General features: G+C 39.8%; 1 pseudogene; it reads right to left on the reverse strand.

The window, feature by feature from the left end:
- Positions 1-3,507, reverse strand: part of LOC101675018 — a 63,863-nt pseudogene extending 60,356 nt beyond the window's left edge.
- Positions 3,508-14,278: the final 10,771 nt, after the last annotated feature.

A 14,278-nucleotide genomic window follows, 5' to 3' on the forward strand; every position in this document is an offset into this window, starting at 1 on the left:
GCTTTCAGTTTTTCTCCATTGAGAATGATATTTGCGGTGGGTTTTTCATAGATGCCTTTGATGGTATTGAGGTATGTGCCCTCTATCCCTGCACTTTGAAGAGTTTTGATCAGGAAGGGATGCTGTACTTTGTCAAATGCTTTATCAACATCTATTGAGAGTATCATATGGCTCTTGTTCTTTCTTTTATCAATGTATTGTATCACATTGATTGATTTGTGGATGTTGAACCAACCTTGCAGCCCTGGAATAAATCCCATTTGGTCGTGGTGAATAATCCTTTGAATGTACAGTTGGATCCTATTGGCTAGTACTGTGGTGATAATTTTTGCAATGTGTTCATCAGGGATATTGGTCTTTAATTCTCTTTTTTGATGGGGTCTTTGTCTGATTTTGGGATGAAGGTAATGCTGGCCTCATAAAATGAGTTTGGAAGTTTTCGTTCCATTTCTATTTTTTGGAACAATTTCAGGAGAATAGGTATTAATTCTTCTTTAAGTGTTTGGTAGAATTTGCCTTGGAAGCCATCTGGCCCTGGACTCTTGTTTTTTGGGAGATTTTTAATGACTGTTTCAATCTCCTTACTGGTTATGGGTCTGTTTAGGTTTTCTCTTTCTTCCTAGTTCAGTTGCAGTAATTTATATGTCTCTAGGAATGCAAACATTTCTTCCAGAGTGTCCAATTTCCTGGTGTATAGTTGCTTATAATATGTTCTTATGCTTGTTTGTATTTCTTTGGTGTTGTTTGTGGTCTCTCCTCTTTCATTCATGGTTTTATTTATTTGTGTCTTTTCTCTTTTCTTTTTGCTAAGTCTGGCCAGGGATTTGTCAATCTTATTAATTCTTTCAAAGAACCAGCTCCTGGTTTCATTGATTTGTTCTGCTGTTCTTTTGGTTTCTATTTCATTGATTTCTACTCTGATCTTTATTATTTCTCTTCTCCTGCTGGGTTTAAGCTTTCTTTGCTCTTCTTTCTCCAGCTCCTTTAGGTGTAGGCTTAGGTTGTGTACTTGAGACCTTTCTTGTTTCTTGAGAAAGGCTTGTACGGCTATATACTTTCTTCTCAGGACTGCCTTTGCTGTGTCCCACCAATTTTGAACAGTTGTCTTTTCATTATCATTTGTCTCCATGAATTTTTTTCAATTCTTCGTTAGTTTCCTAGTTAATGCATTCATTCTTCAGTAGGATGCTCTTTAGCCTCCATGTATTTGAGTTATTTCCAGCTTTCTTCTTGTGATTGAGTTCTGGCTTCAGAGCATTGTGGTCTGAAAATATGCAGGGGATGACCCCAAACTTTTCGTACCAGTTGAGACCTGATTTGTGACCCAGGATGTGATCTATTCTGGAGAATGTTCCATGTGCCCTATAGAAGAATGTTTATTCTGTTGCCTTGGGTTGGAATGTTCTGAATATATCTGTGATGTCCATCTGATCCAGTGTGTCAGTTAAGGCCTTTATTTCCTTGTTGATCTTTTGCTTGGATGATCTGTCAATGTCACTGAGGGGGATTTTAAAGTCCCCTACTATTATTGTATTATTGTTGATGTGTTTCTTTGATTTTGTTATTAATTGGTTTATATAGTTGGCTGCTCCCATATTAGGGGCATAGATACTTAAAATTGTTAGATCTCCTTGTTAGAGAGACCCTTTAAATATGATCTATTATCCTTCCTCATCTCTTACTATAGTCTTTGCCTTAAAATCTAATTGATCTGATATAAAGATTGCCACCCCAACTTTCTTTGCATGCCCATTAACATGGTAAATTGTTTTCCACCCCCTCACTTTAAATCTGGAGGTATCTTTGGGTCTAAAATGAGTTTCTTATAGGCAGCATATTGATGGGTTTTGTTTTATTATCCATCCTTACACCCTGTGTCTTTTGATTGGGGCATTTTGCCCATTTACATTCAGGGTAACTATTGAAAGATAAGAATTTAGTGCCATTTTATTGCCGGTAAGATGAAAATTTTTAAAAAATTCCAGAAAAGAAATTGATAAGTTGGTTGGGGGCACCTGGGTAGCTCAGTGGGTTAATCTTCTGCCTTTGGCTTAGGACATGATCTCATGGTCCCAGGATTGAGCTCCTCATCGGGTTCTCTGCTCAGCTGGGAGCCTGCTTCCCCCTCTCTCTCTGTCTCCCTCTCTGCCTACTTGTGATCTTTCTCTGTCAAATAAATAAAAATATTTTAAGATAAGTCAGTTTGGAAAAAGAATGAAGAAAAAAAGGGGGGAGGCAGAGAATGTGCTCAGGCTGGAGACTAGAACAAAGCCCTGTGCTAGATTAATGTATATTTTGATCTATTAGAAGAAATTGTATCCCAAATTTTTTTAGAGAAAAAAAAACCCTATATGTATACAAAAAATAAGGTTAAATACAATGAAGGATAAAATATGACTATAATAATGAAGGTTTAAAAAGATTTTTTTACATAGGTATTAAGATAAGCTAGTTAAAAAACATTAAAAGAGGAAAAGTTAAAAAAAATTAGAATAAGAAAAAAATAAAATTAAAAGACTTTAATTTAACTTTGCAAGACTAAGTGATCATGGGGTGAACGCCATGAATTCCATGCATTGCTTTCCCTTCCTCTGAAATTCCGCTGTTCTCCTTAAACAGTGAGCATGGTCTTAGCTGGATATTCTTGCTGATCTTCTGGCAGAGGGGCCTGTTGCCAAGATTCTCAAATGTCTTTGCCTGAGGTGGAATTGCATCACCCTTGCCAAGGGCCAGGATAAGAAATCTGCTTGGGGGTGGTCTAGATGGCGGAGAAGTAGCAGGCTGAGACAACATCAGGTAGCAAGAGATCAGCTAGATAGCTTATCTAAACATTGCGAACACCTAAAAATCCAAAGGGAAATCGAGAAAAGAGCAACAATTCTAGAAACAGAACATCGACCACTTTCTGAAAGGTAGGACCGGCCTAGAAGTGAGTCCGAAGCAACGGGAAGATAGACTGTGGGGGGAGGGGCCAGCTCCTGGCAACAGGCAGAGCAATGGAGCACAAAATCAGGACTTTTAAAAGTCTGCTCCACTGAGGGACATTGCTCCAGACGCTAAACCGGGGTGAAGCCCACGGGGGGTCATTATAACCCCAGGTTCCGTGGGATCACAGAAGGATTGGGGTGTCTGAGTGTTACAGAGCTTGCAGGTATTAGAGTGGGGAAGCCGGCTGCAGAGACAAAGCCAAGGAGTGAGCTCTCAGCTCGGGGTTACCTTGAACTGGTCGCAGGCTGTGTGAGCTCAGAGCATGGCCAGAGGCCATGGAGAAGGAAGCGATGGAGCGCTTTTCTCCAGGCACTAGCGACCCGGTGCTTTTCTCCAGGCGCAAGTGACCCGGTGCTTTTCTCCAGGCACGAGCGACTGGGCACTTGACTCTGAACGCGACCAGAGGCCAGGGAAACGGGAGCAATTGGGTGCTTTTCTCTGAGGGCGCACTGAGGAGGGGGACCCTGAGCTGTCGGCTTCTCTGGCCAGAGATCGGGAGGCCACCACTAGTATTCCCATCCTACAGAACTCTACAGAAAGCGTTCAGGGAAGAAAAGCTCCGGAAAGCAAACCTGAGCAGATAACTTAGCCTGGCTCCTGATAAGGGCAGTACAATCCTGCCTGGGGCAAAGACACTTGACAATCACCACAACAGGCCCCTCCCCCAGAAGATCAACAAGAAACCCAGCCAAGACCAGCTTCCCTTACCAAGGAGAACAGCGGAATTCCAGAGGAAGAGAAAGCAAAGCAAGAAATTCACGGTATTCTCCCCATGATTCTGTAGTCTTGCAGTTAATATGTTTTTTTCTGCTTTTTTCTTCTGCTGATTTTTTTTTAACTTTTACCCTTTCCTCTTTTAACTTTTTTTCATTTTTAACTAGTTTATCTTAACAATACCTTACCAAAATAATAATAATAATGATAATTTTTTGAACATTCATTATTATACTCATATTTCATCCGCCATTGTATCTAACTATATTTTTTGTATATACATATTTTCTTTTTTAGATATTTTTTCCTTCTTTTTTTTCCTTTTTTTTTTTTCTTATTTATCCCCTTTCTCCCTCCCACAATTTGGGGTCCCTTCTGATTTGGTTAAAGCACATTTCCCTGGGGACTTTGCCACCCTTTTAAAATTTTATTTGCTCCTTTATATATTCTTAATTGGACAAAATGACAAGGGGAAAAGCTCACCACAAAAAGTACAAGAAGCAGTACTGAAGGCTAGGGACCTAATCAATACTGATATTGGTAATATGACAGCTCTAGAGTTCAGAATGACAATTCTCAAGCTTCTAGCCAGGCTCAAAAAAGAAATGGAATATATTAGAGAAACCCTATTGGGAGATATAAAAGCCCTTTCTGGAGAAATCAAAGAACTAAAATCTAACCAAACTGAAATTTCAAAAATCTATTATTGAGGTGCAATCAAAAATGGAAGCTCTTAGTGCTTAGATAAATGAGGCAGAAGAAAGAATTAGTGACATAGAAGACCAAATGACAGAGGATAAAGAAGCTGAACAAAAGAGAGACAAACAAACACTGGACCACAAGGAGAGAATTTGAGAGATAAGTGACACCATAAGACAACACAACATTAGAATAATTGGGATTGAGAAGAAGAAAGAGAGAGGGGAGCAGAAGATATATTGGAGAGAATTATTGTAGAGAATTTCCCTAATATGAAAAAGGGAACAAACATCAAAATCGAGGAGATGCAAAGAATGCCCCTCAAAATCAGTAAAAATAGGTCCACACCCCATCACATGGTAGTAAATTTTACAAGTCTTAGCGACAAAGAGAAAATCCTGAAAGCAGCCTGGGAAAAGAAATCTGTAAAATACAAGGGTAAAAACATTAGATTGGCTGTGGACTTATCCACAGAGACCTGGCAGGCCAGAAAGAACTGGCATGTTATATTCAGAGCACTAAACAAGAAAAACATGCAGTCAAGAATACTATATCCAGCTAGGGTATCGTTGAAAATAGAAGGAGAGATAAAAAGCTTCCAGGACAAACAAAAACTGAAATAATTTGCAAACACCAAACGAACTTTACAGGAAATATTGAAAGGGGTCCTCTAAGCAAAGAGGGATGCTAAAACTTGTAGATCAGAAAGGAACAGAGACAACATACAGTAACAGTCACCTTACAGGCAATACAATGGCACTAAATTCATATCTTTCAATAGTTACCCTGAATGGTAATGGGCTAAATGCCCCAATTAAAAGACACAGGGTATCAGATTGGATAAAAAACCAAAACCCATCAATATGCTGTCTACAAGAAACTCATTTTAGACCTGAAGACACCCCCAGATTTAAAGTGAGGGCATGGAAAACAATGTACCATGCTAATGGACATCAGAAGAAAGCTGGGTTGGCAATCCTTCTATCAGATCAATTAGATTTTAAGCCAAAGACTATAATTAGAGTTGAGGAAGGACACTATATCATGCTCAAATGGTCTGTCCAACAAGAAGACCTAACAATTTTAAATATCTATGCCCCTAAAAATGGAGCAGCCAACTATATAAATCAATTAATAACAAAATCAAAGAAATGCATCAACAATATTAAAATAATAGTAGGGGACTTTAACACTCCCCTCACTGAAATGGACAGATCATCCAAGCAAAAGATCAATAGGGAAATAAAAGCCTTGAGTGACACACTGGACCAGATGGACATGACAGATATATTCAGAACATTCCATCCCAAGGCAACAGAATACACATTCTTCTCTAGTACACATGGAACATTCTCCAGAATAGACCTAAAGTCTATTCTGAGTCCTAAATCAGGTCTCAACCAGTATCAAAATATTGGGATCATTCCCTGCATATTTTCAGACCACAATGCTCTGAAGCTAGAACTCAATCACAAGAGGAAATTTGGAAAGAACCCAAATACATGGAGACTAAACACATCTTTCTAAAAAATGAATGGGTCAACCAGGAAATTAAAGAAAAATTGAAAAAATTCATGGAAACAAATGATAATGAAAACAAAAAGGTTCAAAATCTGTGGGACACAACAAAGGCAATCCTGAGAGGAAAATATATAACAGTACAAGCCTTTCTCAAGAATCAGAAAGGTCTTAATCCTACACCTAAAGGAGCTGGAGAAAGAAAAACAAAGAAAGCCTAAACCCAGCAGGAGAAGAGAAATCTTAAAGATCAGAGCAGAAATCAATGAAATAGAAACTAAAAAAAGAATAGAACAAATCAGCGAAACTAAGAGCGGGTTCTTCGAAAGAATTAATAAGATTGATAAGCCCCTGGCCAGACTTATCAAAAAGAAAAGAGAAAGGACCCAAATAAATAAAATCATGAATGAAAGGGGAGAGATCACAACCAATGCCAAAGAAATACAAAAAACTATAAGAACATACTATGAGCAACTCTATGCCAACAAATTCGACAATCTGGAAGAAATGGATACATTTCTAGAGACATATAAACTACCACAACTGAACCAGGAAGAAATAGAAAACCAGAACAGACCCATAAACAGTAAGGAGATTGAAACAGTCATCAAAAATCTCCAAACAAACAAAAGTCCAGGGCCAGATGGCTTCCCAGGGGAATTCTACCAAACATTTAAAGAAGAATTAATTCCTATTCTCCTGAAACTGTTCCAAAAAATAGAAATGGAAGAAAAACTTACAAACTCATTTTATGAGGCCAGCATCACCTTGATCCCAAAACCAGACAAGGATCCCACCAAAAAAGAGAATTACAGACCAATATCCTTGATGAACACAGATGCGAAAATTCTCACCAAAATGCTAGCCAATAGAATCCAACAGTATATTAAAAGGATTATTCACCATGATCAAGTGGGATTTATTCCAGGGCTGCAAGGTTGGTTCAACATCCACAAATCAATCAATGTGATACAATACATTAATAAAATAAATTACAAGAACCATATGATACGCTCAACAGATGCTGATAAAGCACTTGACAAAGTGCAGCATCCCTTTCTGATTAAAACTCTTCAAAGTGCAGGGATAGAGGGCACGTACCTCAATATTATCAAAGCCATCTATGAAAAACCCACCACAAATATCATTCTTAATGGAGAAAAACTGAAAGCTTTTCCACTAAGGTCAGGAACACGGCAGGGATGTCTATTATCACCACTGCTATTCAACATAGTACTGGAAGTCCTAGCCTCAGCAATCAGACAACAAAAAAAAGTAATTAAAGACATCCAAATCGGTAAAGAAGAAGTCAAACTATCACTCTTTGCAGATGATATGATACTATACATGGAAAACCCAAAAGCCTCCACTCTAAAACTGCTAGAACGTGTCCAGGAATTCAGTAAAGTGTCAGAATATAACGTCAGTGCACAGAAATCAGTTGCATTTCTTTACACTAACAACAAGACAGAAGAAAGAGAAATTAAGGAGTCAGTCCCATTTACAATTGCACCCAAAACCATAAGATACCTAGGAATAAATCTAACCAAAGAGGCAAAGAATATATACTCAGAAAAGTATAAAGTACTCATGAAAGAAATTGAAGAAGACACAAAGAAATGGAAAAATGTTCCATGCTCATGGATTGGAAGAACAAATATTGTGAAAATGTCTATTCTACCTAAAGCAACCTACACATTTAATGCAGTCCCTACCAAAATCCCATCCATTTTTTTTTTTTCAAAGAAACAGAACAAGGGGAGCCTGGGTGGCTCAGTGGGGAGCCTGCTTCCCTCTCTCTCTGCCTGCTTCTCCATCTACTTGTGATTTCTCTCTGTCAAATAAAATCTTAAAAAAAAAAGAAACAGAACAAATAATCTTAAAATTTATATGGAACCAGAAAAGACCTCGGATAGCCAAAGGAATATTGAAAAAGAAAGCCAAAGTTAGTGGCGTCAGAATTCCAGACTTCAAACTTTATTACAAAGCTGTCATCATTTACACAGTATGGTATTGGCACAAAAACAAACACATAGATCAATGGAACAGAATAGAGAGCCCCAAAATAGACCCTCAACTCTATGGTCAACTAATCTTCAAAAAAGCAGGAAAGAATGTCCAATGGAAAAAAGACAGCCTCTTTAACAAATGGTGCTGGGAAAATTGGACAGCCCCATGCAGAAAAATGAAATTGGACTATTTCCTTACACCACACACGAAAATAGACTCAAAATGGATGAAGGTCCTCAATGTGAGAAAGGAATCCATCAAAATCCTTGAGGAGAATACAGGCAGCAACCTCTTCAATCTCAACCACAGCAACTTCTTCCTGGGAACATCGCTAAAGGCAAGGGAGGCAAGGGTAAAAATGAACTATTGGGATTTCATCAAGATCAAAAGCTTTTGCACAGCAAAGGAAGTATTTAACAAAACCAAAAGACAACTGACAGAATGGGAGAAGGTATTTGCAAACGACATATCAGATAAAGGGCTAGTATCCAAAATCTGTAAAGAGTTTAGCAAACTCAACTCCCAAAGAACAAATAATCCAATCAAGAAATGGGCAGAGGGCCTTCGGCTCAGGTCATGCTCTCAGGGTCCTGGTATCGAGCCTCACATTGGGCTCTCTGCTCAGCAGGGAGCCTACTTCCTCCTCTCTCTCTGTCTGCCTCTCTGCCTACTTATGATCTCTGTCTGTCAAATAAATAAATAAATCTTAAAAAAAAAAAAAAGAAATGGCAGAGGACATAAACAGACATTTCTGCAAAGAAGACATCCAGATGGCCAACAGACACATGAAAAAGTGCTCCACATCACTCGGCATCAGGGAAATACAAATCAAAACCACAATGAGATACCACCTCACACCAGGCAGAATGGCTAAAATTAACAAGTCAGGAAATGACAGATGCTGGCGAGGATATGGAGAGAGGGGAACCCTCCTACACTGCTGGTGGGAATGCAGGCTGGTGCAGCCACTCTGGAAAACAGTGTGCAGGTTCCTCAAAAAACTGAAAATAGAGCTATCCTATGACCCAGCGTTTGCACTGTTGGGTATATATCCTAATGATACAAATGTGGTGCTCCAAAGGGGCACGTGCACCGAATGTTTATAGCAGCAATGTCCACAATAGCCAAACTATGGAAAGAACCTGGATGTCCATCAACAGAGGAATGGATAAAGAAGAAGTGGTATATATATATACAATGGAATACTATGAAGCCATCAAAAGAAATGAAACCGTGCCATTTGCGATGACCTGGATGGAACTAGAGGGTATTATGCTTAGCAAAGTGAGTCAGTCGGAGAAAGTCAACTATCATATGATCTCCCTGATATGAGGAAGTGGAGATGCAATATGGGGGTTTGGGGGCATAGGAAAATAAAAAATGAAAGAAGGTGGGATCAGGAGGGAGACAAACCATGAAAGACTCAGTCTCAAAAACAGACTATTACTGGGGGGATTGGGGACAGGATAGGGTGGTGGGGAAATGACATTGGGTAGGGTATGTGCTATGATGAGTACTGTGAAATGTGTAAACCTGGCGAGTCCTAGACCTGTACCCCTGGGGATAAAAACACACTATATGTTCATTTAAAAATTAGAAAAAGAAAGGAAGGAAGGAAGGTATCAATCTGGTTGGGTTTGGTCTCAGGAGCTTTTGTTCCCTGAACACTTTCCCTAGAGCTCTGGAGGATGGGAATGAAAATGGTGGCCTCCCAATCTCCAGTCCAGAGGAGCCAAGGGCTCAGGATCCCATTCCTCAGTGTGCCTTTAAAGATGAGGTTTCAATCACTCCTGTCTCCCTGGTCTCCTGCAGCGCTCTGGGCTTACCCAGCCTGTGACCGAGAGTTTCTGTCTCTGACTCAGCCCCGTTTGGCATCTCCAAAGCTAGCAGATTCCTGCCTCCAGGGGAGGAAGGTTAGTCTCCCTGGATTTGCTGCTTGTGGTGTCCCTGCTCAAAGAGCAGTGGTCCACCTGTGCCATAGATCACAGTTTAAGGTAACCCCGGGCTGAGAGCTCACTCCTTGGCTCTGTCTCTGTAGTTGGCTTCCCTGCTCTGATACCTGGGAGCTCTGCCCCACTCAGACACCCCCGATTTTTCAGTGACCCTGTTGGTCCTGAGACCACACTGTCCCCAAAAGAGCTCCACCCCCCCTTAGCCTCTGGAGCCATATACTTCAGTGGAGCAGACTTCTAAAAGTTCTAATTTTGTGCTCCACTGCTCTGCCACTTGTTGGGAGCTTTCCCCTCCCCTGCAGTCTATCTTCTTATCACCTCAGATTCACTCCTCCACACATCCTACCTTTCAGAAAGTGGTCAATTTTCTGTTCCTAGAATTGGTGCTCTTCTCTTCGATCTCCTGTTGAGTTTGTAGGTGTTCAGAATGGTTTGATAACTATCTAGCTGAACTCCTGCTACCTGATGTCATTTCAGTCTGCTAGTCTTCCGCCATCTTGCCTCTCTCTTCTCTTTTTCCATAAATTTAATGATAATTCCCAATCTACCTGATCTCTGATATTGATTCAGTTTATAATTACTGCTCTTTTATTTTGTAGCTACATTCCTCTCCACATGTCCAAACTAGTGAGTTACCTGTGTAAAATAAAGAAGAAATCTCATCTGGCTATCACACACCTGAAAACAATTATTGATTTCATCGTGACTGCTAGAATTTGAGAGGAGGCTACATGAAAGCTAAAGTATTAAAGCAGTAAATATTCATAAAATTACACATAGTATAAATCCCTTCTCCATGAGGTAGCCTCTCCCACATCAGCCATCCTTCTTCCCCTTTTACCATAACTTGTCATCCCACAGTGAGCAACTGCATGCTTCTTGAACAATGTGAGAAGAAAATCTGGAAATGAGATTTGTACTTAATTGGTATTTAATTATTACTGGATATTGTGTCTGAGTTCCTATCACTGGCCCCATTATTTAGTCTATAAGATGCCACATGCTTTGAGGGTACTAATATTATAGCACAAACGGACATCTCCTTAAATGCCTTTTACCAGATAAAGAAAGAGAAAGTCCTGTTTTCCAATGTTGATGATGTTAAAAAAAAACAAAACAGGGGGTGTCTGGGTGGCTCAGTTGCTTAAGCATCTGCTTTCAGCTCAGGTTATGATCCCAGGTCCTGAGATCAAGTCCCTCATCAGTCTTCTTTCTCAGTGGGGAGTCTGCTTCTCCCTATCCCTCTTCTGCTTCTCCTGCTTGTACTGTCTCTCTCTCTCTCTCTGACAAAAAAATAAAAATCTTAAAAAATAAAAATTAAAAAAAAACAGAAGAAAACCATAGGCCCAAAATGGAGTCATTTATGCTAGGCCATGTCACCAAACATGGGCTTACGGTCAAACCTAATTACAGGTTTTGGGGGTTTTGTTTGTTTGTTTGTTTGTTTGTTTTCAGCAGGGTCCATTCCCAGCACAGGGCTTGAACTCACAGCCCTGAGATCAAGACCTGATCTGAAATCAAGAGTCAGGTGCTTAACTGCCTGAACCACTGGGGCACCCCAATCTAATTGCAGTTTCGACCTCTCCCGGAAATGCAGCTTTATCTAATCACTCAGCAATTTTTTGATCAGCACCAATTACGTAATCTGTCATATGGACCCTCTCCATCCTCTAAAGGAAGATGAGGTAGTCTACCTAATAAGACCCTTTTGTCCCACAAAGAAGGTGACCTCACCTTAAATAATCCTTTTTTTTTTCCCCTTTTTATGACTTTCTTGTCCTACCTTTAGAAACCTTTCCCTTTTGTAACCTTTTGGAGCATCTCTCTACTTGCTAGATGGGATGATGCCCAATTCATGAATTAATTGATATAGCCATATAGATCTTTAAAATTAACTCGGTTTAATTTTTGTTCTTTAATGTTGTTAATTGTATGGACCCACTTACTTTATTTTTTTCCAAACCCACTTACTCTTGAAGTAAACTGTAGAATATGGAGAAAGACTATAATAAATTTTGAAGTTTGCCCCCCGCAAGCCTGAATGAATGGATAAGAAAAGCTTGCTGAGCATAGGTCACATTTGAAAGAATTAGAGAATGCATTTCTTGCTTCAGTGAGTGCAGCCTTGCACTAGAACAACTTTGCCCTCAACGAGATGCTTCTTCCAAAGCATAGTTTTTGCTAGTATACATTAATATATTATTATAATATATATAATTAATTAATTAGTATACACTAATTTCTGTAATCAATTTAGACATTCACTAACAATTTCTAGAGTAAAGAATACATTTTTATATGATGATAGAGACAGGAATAATTGGTTAGCCAAAAAGCCTGATCAAGGAAGATGAGTACACATTTGCCAATAAAATAATGAAATGGCAAGGGACAAATATGCTTCAGAGAAGACTGCAAGAAAAGCAGCTAAGCATGAAATTTCATGGATACTTGAGTGGTCAATTTTGAGTGGTTTGTAGAAGGTGACAAGAAATTAGTTGCATGGATAAAATAAAATGATACTGAGAAGTCCAGTACTTTTTAAGTTGAATAACTTAGGTTTCATTTAATTGAAGGTAGGAACTCAAAGGAAGGTATTGATCACTGGTAAAATCTGATTTCATCTTTGTTTTAGAAAGGGTCTCTGGAGAGTACGTTAGGAGTTGGAGATAGAAACCAGAGTCAGGCGTACTGGCTAAATAGCTCTGGCAACTCATCTCTACTGCTTTCTGGTTTTCCTTTGTAAGGGCCTCTTTAGCCAGAGAAGACCCACATCAGTTGAACCACCATTTTGTTGTTTATGCAGTAAAACTTAAATTGACCCTGCCCCCCCTCCTCGCCCCGGGGAACTTTTTAAAAGCAAGTCTGGGAAACCAGTCCCAGGTAACAAAGCCCAAATACAAGGGTGGGTCAGGTGAGGTAGAGTTAAGAGTTAAAAGAAGTGGGTCTTTCTTTCTTTCTTCTTCTTCTTTCTTTCTGCAGGGATGAGTCGGGTCAGGTTAAGGGATGAGTCGGGTCAGGTGGAGACATCCAATCAGTAAAGCACGCATACTGTCTCCCTAGCTGCCAAGGAGTGTGGGCCCCATTTTTGGATGCCAATTCTCACCAAGCTGATAGGCTAGTTCAAATGTCTACTATAGGGTAAATTGTAATTCAATTGGTCACTTATGTGTGACCTAGCATGACTGTGCAGCTTTCTCTGTGTGTTACAATCTCATTCGCCACCTGTGTGTGGCCAGGCCCAACCATATGGCCTTTGCTCTGTAAAAGTTAGTCTGTGAGGCAGGGATGGGTCACCCTCTCTGTAAGAGGCATGGCCCCAGGCAGTGGGTTTGATTCTTGATGAAATAAAGCTTTGCTTGACCTTCGTTTTGTATCAGTCTTGCTCCTTTAATCATGGACCCATTATTGAGGGACCCAACATTGGGGACCCAACACCTTATGTGATTCTGGCAATGGATACCCTACAGCCAATATTTGATTACTAATGTAGAAACAGAAAGAAGGATGTGGGAAGCAATAATGAAAAAAGAGGTGACAATATTGCACTTGAGGGAAGGGAGTAGGAAGTAGGAGTGGGGGAGGGGAGAACAGTTATGATGAATCTGGATGTAAAGATCAATATTGATGATGGTTTTGGTGATATTCACCAAAGAAAAGCAAATTCCAATTTATTTGCAGAGCAAATTGATGGCAAATCTTTGAAGAAAAACTTTTCCAAAAAGCATAGGGGAAAAGTCTTCATTTTATTGCCACAGCTCTAGAGTTTAGGCACAGCTTCCTGGTATTTTCTGAGATAATGTCGTATAGCACATTATATTTGTTAAGCAATTCATTTATGGGGAACCTGGGTGGCTCAATTGGTTAAGTGTCTGCTTTTGGCTCAGGTCATGATTGTGAAGTCCCAGGATCAAGCCCAGAGGTGTTGAGACTTCCTGCTCAGTGGGGTGTCTGCTTCTCCCTCTCCCTCTGCTCCTCCCTGTCCCCACCTCGAGCTTGCACAGGCTCAACTGTGCTCTCTGTATCTCTCACTTACGTTCTTTCCCAAATGAATAAAATCTTTTTTAAAAAAAATCCATTTATATGTTATTCTATTTAAATATATATTAGCTTTTCAAAATGTCTGTGGAATAATCTCTCAGGTATAAACATAAGATTATTTTAAAATGACTAAAACTTTCAGGGCAAGCATACAAATCTTTGAGTTTTTAACCCTCGCTAAGTTTTCTAGCCTATCTCTCTGACTTAATTGCTATCAGTTAGTCAATTAAAAAAATTTTTTTTCGGGGCGCCTGAGTGGCTCAGTGGGTTAAAGCCTCTGCCTTCGGCTCAGGTCATGATCCCAGGGTCCTGGGATCGAGCCCCGCATTGGGCTCTCTGCTCAGCGGGGAGTCTGC

Source organism: Mustela putorius, unplaced genomic scaffold (genome assembly GCF_011764305.1).
Source record: "Mustela putorius furo isolate JIRA1106 unplaced genomic scaffold, ASM1176430v1.1 tig00003836_pilon_pilon_pilon, whole genome shotgun sequence".
In the NCBI taxonomy this organism is placed as follows: Eukaryota; Metazoa; Chordata; class Mammalia; order Carnivora; family Mustelidae; genus Mustela; species Mustela putorius.